This window comes from Coenobita brevimanus, chromosome 17, assembly GCF_032717465.1.
Source record: "Coenobita brevimanus isolate Jiangsu-jjx chromosome 17, ASM3271746v2, whole genome shotgun sequence".
Classification (NCBI taxonomy): Eukaryota; Metazoa; Arthropoda; class Malacostraca; order Decapoda; family Coenobitidae; genus Coenobita; species Coenobita brevimanus.
In genome coordinates this window covers 19,605,373-19,615,500 of record NC_136970.1, presented here as the reverse complement: position 1 = coordinate 19,615,500, position 10,128 = coordinate 19,605,373, and the positions used below count along the sequence as shown (strand labels likewise).

The 10,128-nt window shown below is 41.7% G+C and overlaps 1 pseudogene; it reads right to left on the bottom strand.

Annotated features, from left to right (window-relative positions):
• Positions 1 to 1,327: 1,327 nt before the first annotated feature.
• Positions 1,328 to 10,128, bottom strand: part of LOC145391128 (uncharacterized) — a 95,437-nt pseudogene continuing 86,636 nt past the window's right edge.

Genomic DNA, 10,128 nt, shown 5'->3' with positions numbered 1-10,128 from the left:
GTAACTATCGACCCATTAACTTATCAGTTATTAACAAACTCATCACTTAAGTCCTTACAAACAGAATAACAAATCAGAAGAAAATCAATCTCATGAGCAGGCAGGATTCCGATGCAGGTATTTGACTACTGATCATCTACTGTACACACACTGAATCAGCTAACTGAGAAAACTACAGAATGTAATAAGCAATTGTGCTTAGGTTTCGTCGATTATGAAAAGGCTTTCAACTCAGTGGAGCACATAACAATTATACATTCATCGTGGGAACAAGGAGTAAATAAGAACATTGTAAAACTGCTCGAAAACATAATTATAAAGAGGAAACTGCTACAATTAAGCCACATAAAGACTCAAAAAAAAAAAAAAAACATTTAGAAAGGCGTCCCTGGGGTGGCACAGTTTCACCAGTAGTATTTATGGCATGCCTTCAAAGCTTTTTTTTTTTTTCAGAAAGCTAGATTGAGAGAACAAAGGAGTAAACATGGTTGCAACAAACTTAAACAATTTAAGATTTCCAGATGACATTGTCCAAATCTCAGAAACAGGAGAGACATAATAAGAAATGTTAAATGACCTAAATAGAGAATGCCTCTGAGTAGAGCCAAAGATGTACCGGAGTAAGCATATAGTAATGTTTGATCCTAATACACCAAGGAGTGTCATCAAAGTGAAAAAAAGAAAAAAAAAATTCATGAAGTTGAGGTGTACAGTTACTTGGGGCAAATATTAAAACTAACGAAAAACAATGATAGCGAAATAAGATACATTATAACTGGATGAAAAGCTTTTGATAAACACTGGGACATCATGAAAAGCAGCTTGCCAGTATGAATGAAACGGGAAGTATAAAACAAATGTTTGATTCAAGCCAAGGTGTACGGTTGTGAGACCTTGAAACCGACAAAATCAATAGAAAACAAACTACTGTGTTCTCAAAGAGCAATGGAAAGGTCAGTGTTGGGAATATCTTTGACAGGAAAAGATCATCTTGAGTGAGAAAACTGACTGTCAAAGTTACTGTAGACGTTATGAAAGAACAGAAACGGAAGTAGGCACGTCACGTAGCAAGAATAAGGGATAATCGATGGAGCAAGAGGCTGATGGACTGGGATTCAAGAGACACCAAGCGTAACAGAGAAGGGCCAGAAAGGAGATGGAGAGATGAGACTGAAAAGTTTGCAGGCAAAACCTGGCGGAGATTGGTTCAGTCAAGGAATTCGTGGAGAAGGTTGAGAGAAGCCTTTGTTCAGCAGTGGACTTGCAATGGCTGATGATGATGATGCATGTATGTGTGTGTGTGTGTGTGTGTGTGTGTGTGTGTGTACTAGTGCCACCCCGCCACTAGTGCCATCAGTGCCATCAGCAAGACGGGGTGAAGGGAACATAGTGTTAGGCTGCCGCTGTTCATGCTCCCACCTTCACCGCCGCCGCCGCCGCCGCCGCCTCCGCCGCTTCCTCCCGTGCCTCCGTCGCCGTCATGGGTGCCGCCATGTTGCATGGCTACAGGTCGCTTCCCTGCCGTAGGTAAACTTTCATTAGATTACAGGTAAATTTGATATACTATCTATCTATCTATCTATTGCCAGACGCCTCAATCCCGTTTGGGGTGGCTACAAACAAATCGCCTCCAAGTCGCCCTGTCCCACGCCATTTCACTGCCCTGCTCCCAACTCACACCCCCCTCTCTCATATACCTCTCCACCCCATCCCTCCATCTCATCCTCGGCCTCCCCCTCCCTCTTCCCCCCTCCACCTTACTCACATACACTCTCTTCGTCAGTCTTTCTCCCTCCATCCTCTCCACATGGCCAAACCACCTCAGTGTGTTCCTCATAACGCTTCCTATCACATCCACATCAACACCACAACACTCCTTTATATCCTCATTCATCAGCCTGTCTCTCCACGTGACTCCACAGGCTCCTCTTAAATAACTCATTTCAACTGCTCTCACTCTTGACTTGTGTCCTTCCAACATTGTCCAAGCTTCACTTCCGTATGTTAGAGTTGGTATCACAATACTGTCATGTAGTAACTTTTTCAATTCCGTGCTCACTTCCCTGTTTCTTATCACTGCTTTCAAAGAACCAGCAACCTTTCTTCCCTGCTGTACCCTTTCAAGCACTTCACCCTCCAAACCTCCATCCTTACTCATCACACTACCCGAGTACTTAAACATACTCACATTTTCCAATTCCTCACCATCCAACCTCGCTGTACATTCACTAACTTCACCTCTCTCAAAGACCATCACTTTACTCTTCCCTACATTCACCTTTAGATTCCGTTTCTTACACACTCTCTCAAACTCATCCACCAAGCCTTGCAGCTCCCCTTCGTCTTCACTCAACAACACAGTATCATCTGCAAACAACAGTACAGGGAGTTTCCAAACACTATCCTCTCTCACCAGGGACACTCCAACATCCACTACCCTACCTTGTACCTCTTTTATTACCCCATCCATGTACAGATTGAACAACCATGGAGACATGACACATCCCTGTTTCAACCCAACTTTCACAGAGAAAAATTCACTTAGTTCACCATACACACGCACTGCAGCCTTCGCACCATCGTACATACTCTTCACAGCATTCAACAACTTCCCATCTACTCCATATATTCTTAACACTTTCCACAATCCTTGTCTATCCACCCTGTCATATGCTTTCTCCAAATCCATGAAAGCCGCATACAACTTCTTTCCCTTCTCTAGCAACTTTTCCACTAAAGATCTAAGAACGAATATCTGATCTACACAACCTCTTCCCTTCCAAAAGTCTCCCTGTTCTTCTCCAACTAATTTCTCTGTTCTTTGTCTAACTCTGTCTATAAGTATCCTACCATACACTTTTCCTATTATACTAAGAAGACAAATGCCCCTATGATTACCACACACTTCTTTTTCCCCTTTTCCTTTGTACAAGGGAATAATTATACCTGACTACCAATCCTCCGGGACTCTACCTTCCTCCCAGGCCAATCTGCACATCTCCCACATCCATTCTACTACTATCTCTCCCCCATGCTTCAGCATTTCACCACACACTCCATCAATTCCTGGGGCTTTCCCCGATTTAAGTTTCTTCATTGCTTCCACAACTTCTATCCTACTGATTTCTTCCTGTCTTCTCACCTCCCTCCTTCTCCCAGCCATTCCCCAGCCACTTATACTCGCATTACTTCCATCCTCTACATTCAACAATTCCTTAAAGTGTTCTCTCCATCTACTCACTTTTTCTCCCTTCTCCACCAGTAATCTACCATTTTTATCTTTCACTCCCCTGCTAACTTCACTTCCACCCTGTCTTACTCTTTTCACTTCTCTCCAGAACATTTTCTTACAGTCCCTCCACTTTGCACTCAAATTCCTTCCAAATTCCTCATCCACTCTGTTCTTACTCTCTCTTACTAATCTTTTCACCTCTCTCCTTCTTTCCACATATAACTCTCTCTTCCGCCTCTCAACTTCTTCCACGCCCCTATTTCTCATCCATTCATTGTATGCTTTCTTCTTTTGTGCCACAGCCTGTTTCACCTCTTCAGTCCACCACGCTGTTCCTTGCACCCCCCTCCGTCTTCTCTTCCTTCCACACACCACAGGTAAATTAGGCTAAATTTAAATTACAGGTAAATTTTTAGTAAACCACAGGTAAATCTCCTGTAGATTAAATTATGCCACAAGGAAGCTTGTACAACAGATAAATTTTATTCTAAAACGAATTATCAGTTAAAAGAAAAGTACAGGTAAATTACTGGAAAACTAATCAAACTCCAGGTCAGCGTCAGATAAACGAAAAATGCAGATATATTTCAGATATACATCATTTTGGTACTGTATCAGGAGAAGCATGGCGGGAAATTTCCACCTATACATACATACATACACAGATACATATATAGACGATTGGCGAGCGTGCTTGTGTGTGTGTGTGTGTGTGTGTGTGTGTGTGTGTGTGTGTGTGTGTGTGTGTGTGTGTGTGTGTTTTAACACGTAATAAAACTGCACCAGAATTCCCCCACATGAGATATTCTACAAGTCAGTCTATGGTGTATATTGCCTATGACTCTACAGGTTTTGTTTCATGGTGTTCACAATCAACATATGCTGTAGTAGCAGAAGCACAGGTTAGAAAACATGTATGTAAATGCCTTGGCCTTATATAAACCTCAGAGACAGACAGACAGACAGGCAAAGACAGACTGACAGAGGAGAGAAAGAAGAAGAAAAGGAAGAATTTTTTTTAGAAGAAAGGGAAAGCATGAAAAGGAATGATATGACAGACAGACAGACAGAGACAGACAGTGAAGAGAAAGAAGAAGAAAAGGGAGGAAGAAATTGTGTGCAAGAAAGGGGGAGAGTGGAAAGAAATGATGACAGATAGACAGAGACAAAGACAGACAGAGAAGAGAAAAGAGTAAAGGGAGGAAGAAATTATTTGCAAGAAAGGGGTAGAGTGGAAAGGAATGATAAGACAGACAGACAGAGACAGAGCGATACCGTCGACTCTTCACATCGCCCATTAGTTGCAAAAACCGATACGCGACCCCGATTTAACAGACCACAGTCACTACACAGGAGAGAGAGAGAGAGAGAGAGAGAGAGAGAGAGAGAGGTAAAAGCTGCCGACTACGTTTCACATCGCCAATCACTCAGAGACACCGATGCGGAACTTTGACTTAACAGGCCACAGTCACCGCACACGGGCATAAAAATCACGTTTACAGGCCATGTATATAGGGTGGTGCGGAAGTTTTCGTCAAATTGTGTGATTTTTGCGGCCGTTTGGAACGCGGTGGCAAGGTGGAGAGCAGTGGTTTGAGAGAGAGAGAGAGAGAGAGAGAGAGAGATTGTGAGGCAAAGAGACATTACTGAGAGGAAGAGACAGTGTTGCGGAGGCAAACAAGAAAATTATATGGTTTGTTCATAGACTGTGCGCTCCCGACGGACTGACATTCATATCAAATGGTGTAGTACGTGTGTGTGTGTGTGTGTGTGTGTGTGTGTGTGTGTGTGTGTGTGTAGAATTTTATATAGGCAGGTATATTTCATCTGACAAAGTTCTCCATCCCTCTTCATCCCCGTTGATGCCCAAATGTAGACATATAGGAGGAAGGATATGACGAGTAACCAAGGAGAGCATGAGCTTCAAGAGTGAGTTAGTGGCCAGATGTAGTCATATTGAAGGAAGGATTTGATTAGTAACCAAGAAGACTCATTCCTGCCTCACAACTAAAACTCAATGAACTCCATACAACTACTATTTAGTATCTGGGCTTAAGAGTGAATTGGTGGACAGATGTAGGCATATTGACGGGAAGATCTGACTAGTAACCAAGAGGACTCATTCCTGCGTCATAACTTCACTGAATTCCATGCACCTACGGCTTAGTATCTGAATTTCAGGAGTGGCCTAGTTCCATCCGATAAAAACAAACCGACCTTCATAAAGCTACTCGAGATGTGAGGCGAGTGCAACCATCCGTAAAAATCCATTTATTCGCCAGCTCCATGCTGCTCTTGCTAGTCACGTTTTCTTTCTTTTATTCTTTCTTGCTTAACTGTGGCAGGCATTTCAAGCATTCAGAATTAAACGATTCCGACCAAACTTGGATACAATGACTAGCCTAAGACCTAATTGTGTCTGCGAGATTTTGGTTGCTAGGCAACGAATAGTTGCCTAGCAACGGCTGAAAACCCACTTTTTCATAGTTTTCACTTTTTGAGCTGCAAACGCATTCCTAACGGGCGTAGAAAGCTCTGGCTTCTTGAAGTCTTTCCCTATAGGAAGTGTGCCATCCATTTTTCCTCTAGCTTTCGAGTGGCAACCCTGCGGAGATTGGCCTCAGTGTCCTTGACAACCAGTACTGGTTTTCAAAAATGCCCCCCTAGTTCCCCAGCAGCTTGATGGAACTGAATGAAAGTTTGCACGCTTATAGACACTGACTAGTCCTAAAACTTTCTATTGTACACCTATGTGCTACATTGGCCAGGTAAAGGATCAAAGGTAAAAAATGCAAAAACGGTGAAAATAGCTAAAATATAACTATACTTGTGCGAAATGCTAAGGCTTCAAAGATTATTAAGCCATGGCCATGATTCTTTGGTGGAATGTTGCACTGGAGTACCTTCAAACAAAAATGACGGTGTCGAAACTCACTTCCAGTTGCTGGCAGTGCCATCTAAAATTGTACCTCTGGTGGGCCATTCTGCGAATTTCAAGTTCCCTTGTTCCACAGTGGGTGGATGAGTTGAATGAAACTTTGCACGCTTATAGACGTTAACGAGTACTACAAGTGTGCTTCGTACATGCATGGCCTATATCCGCCAGGTCAGGGATAAAAGGTCATCAAGTGCAGAAAATATGAAGTGCACTAAAATTACGATCTTACTCGCGTGAAATGTTAAAGCTCCAAAGATTATTAAATTAGGGCCATGATTCTTGGGTGGAATGTTTCACTAGGGTACCTCCATGCAGAAATGACTTTTAGTGTCGAAACTCACTTCCAGTCACTGACAAAGCTTGGTGTGCATAGAGCAGGCCATTGTCACCTACTGGCTTGTTTATTTATTTCATTTTACATATTTGTATGTTTATTTATTCCCTTCATTTTACCGTGTCTGCCGTCCAGTGTACCGCACATAGACTACTATCCTTCCTTTGAAGCCCATCTACATGAAAATCTGCCTCCATCATCGCACCCTTCCATTCACAAAAACTACAAAGCCAAGAAGAAAAAATGTTTGAATGCAAGCAGGCAAAAATAAGAGCATAATCTGTCTGGTTCGCTTGCAAAATACGGCCATGCACGAGCTGCTGGATATTAGTTCACACAAGAATCCACATTTATACAAATTGGAAGTGGTGGGCGAGGAAAAATTGTTGCAATTCTGAGCCCATCCGACCTTCATGTGACTAACAGCCTGGCGTGTGGAGAGGGGGCTGGGGTCCCTGCTTGTTGTTAGCTTGCGAGTGGAAAGATTCTATCCTGACGAAGCTTGAATGTAGATATATAGATAAGTAAATAAACAGATAAATGTAATATGCAGTTTAAGTGAGTGGATGTTTGGTGCAGTTTTGATGATCCTGGTGCACCCTTGAATGCGCTGACTGGTTCTGACAGTTTCCTATACAAGTATGCATACTATCCAAGTCTGTTTTATGTGTATACACCTTAAATTTCCTTAACCCAGAGTAACATGATGGTAAACTGAAGCTCGCTTCTCTCCCAACTAAATTAGGAGACTGAGAACAACGAGACTCCTGAGTGTGTATCACGGTCCTCCTCAAGGAAAGCAGACAGTCGATGTGGGAGTCTTTTTAAAGAACCTGAATTCCTGATGGAATATCTATAGGCCTACATATTACATAGACAGATAGACAGAAATACAGATAAACATATTGCACAGTTTTCTTGTCTTAAGTCTCTTTTGTATCCTTGTTGGGTGACTATACTCTTTTTACCTTAGCCTGGCAAAGATTTTCTTCCTTTTGCAGCTTATACCATGTAGCTCCGTGGCAGACTGCCACAATACAACAGCTACATATGCTTTCCATAACACTTTTTCGTGATTAGCATCATATTCTAGTGTTAATTTACATCTACTGTATATTTCAGCACTGGTGATGAAGATATGGAAATTTTGAGCCAAGTTAACGCAAAAACGGGTATAGTTACATCAGTGATCATACAAAACTTATACCAACCTATTTCCCTTCTATTACAAAAGTCATAAGACAGACACCAAATCTGTTTCATGAGTATACATTTACTATATGAATATTCTGAAAATTATAAAAGGGTTTTGTGTATAAGCTGCAACTGCCGAGGACGAGATTCAAGGTATGACTCAAAGGAATAGGAAACTAAGTATATATGTACAAAAGCAGTTTACGTGTTTCGTGTCACCTTCACATTAAAAACCACCAGGGCCTCGTCCTTTCATACACCAAGCTGTATTTTACAAACCCTGGCCTGAAATTGAAGGTGGACCTGCTGTAATTTTCTAAACCACACTAATTTTAAATCAACTGCAAACCAACAACGTCTGATATTTTGGTGCCCAGTAAAACATTAACTCACACTTATGTTTGAAGTGTGTGTGTGTGTGTGTGTGTGTGTGTGTGTGTGTGTGTGTGTGTGTGTGTGTGTGTGTGTGTGTGTGTGTGTGTGTGTGTGTGTGTGAATGTGTAGTGTGTGTGTTTGGGTGTGTGTGTGCATGCATGTCTGTAGTGTGTGCCTGCATATCTGTAGTGTGTGTGTGTGTGTGTGTGTGTGTGTGTGTGTGTGTGTGTGTTTTAGAGTCATGCAGTGGTCATGTAATGCGTCATGTCAGTACATTTTCCCCTCCACTTTGATGGTATTACAAAAATCCTGTGCATACCCAGCGTCAACGTCACCTCGCTCAATCTATTTAGTCCTGTGCTGTGAAAATGTTGTGAGCAACGGGGAGTGATGTTGAGTTCAGTGTGTTATATCTGGCCTGTGAAAATGTTGGTAGTTATGGGGAACGGTATTATAGGTTATACAAGTATCTGATATATATATATATATATATATATATATATATATATATATATATATATATATATATATATATATATATATATGGCGTAGCCATTGTTCACTATTTTTCTGTTGATCTTTTCGAGTTTTCTTACACATTGTTTTACACTATGATTCAGGTTGTAGATAATATGTCCAAGATCCATGTCGTAACTATATTTTATTAATTATTTATTTTCATTTTTCGTAGGACGTTTCGTGTATCCTTACACATCATCAGCGACTCTAATATAGATACAATACACTATAAAACATGACATATACAACATAAACCTATACAATATATATACTGAAATGTACAACAACGACTAATAAAAGTGTAGAGTTACAAGAGTATGGATAAAAGAGACAAACCCTTTAGGTGAAGTCAAGTATGAGCTACAGTTAAAAGTGTATGGATAAAAGAGACAAACCTTATAGGTGTAGTCAGCTATGAGCTACGTGGTTGACTGCGAAGGTTGTATGGGTGAGTGGGTGTTTGTTGTTGTGTAGTGTTGCCAGTTGTGTTATTGTGTGTGTAATGTTCATTTGTAATTGTCGCTGCTTGTGGTCGGGCCTTTTGGAACAACAAGGCAAAATTACCATTAACCCTGACCTGCAAGACCAATTGAGGGGCGAGGGCACACGACGACGCAGCTACAAACGGAGCTCTCTCCTTACACCAGAACTTCAGCAAGCAGCCAAGGATCTTCGAACTAATACAGACATAGTCATTAGGCGAGCTGATAAGTCTAACATTTATGTTCTCCTCAACAAAGAAGACTACCAACACAAACTGGATGCTATTCTCAGTGACAATACCAAATTCCAGCAGATTTCCCGTGATCCAACAGAAACTCTCAAGAAGAAAATCAATCGAGTTATTACTGCAAACAACGCATGCCGAGACTCACCACACCTCACCCCCATAGTTGGACAGTATGCTCCAGGGTACATCTACGGTAATGTAAAAACCCATAAAACCAACAACCCACTCCGTCCCATCATCTCCCAGGTAACCACACCAACGTATACAACAGCGAGACAAGTAAATCAAATCATTACACCATACATTCCAGCGAAGTTTTCCCTGAAGTCCACAGACCAGTTCATAGACATTATCCGCTCTACTCGACCCAGCGGACTCTTGGCTTCGTTAGATGTTGAAAGCCTCTTCACTAACGTACCAGTAGACCAAACTATACAGATAATTTTAGAAAATGTGTATCACCACCCAACCCTGTGCCCACCTAAGATCTCAACCCACAACTTGGAAACATTACTGAGAGCATGCACCACCGAAGCTCCCTTTCGCAGCCCAGACGGTAAGCTGTATCAGCAGGTTAACGGAGTCAGCATGGGTTCACCCCTGGGCTCAACATTTGCTGCCTTTTACATGTGTCACCTAGAAAACAAAGTGTTAGAAGATACCAACCTGCGTCTAACCACGTATTGTTGCTATGTTGATGATATCTATGTGGTCGTTAGAGACGAAAACCACCTTAAACAACTAAGAACTGCCATGGAACATAACTCAATATTAAAATTTACTTATGAGATAAGTGCAAACAACAA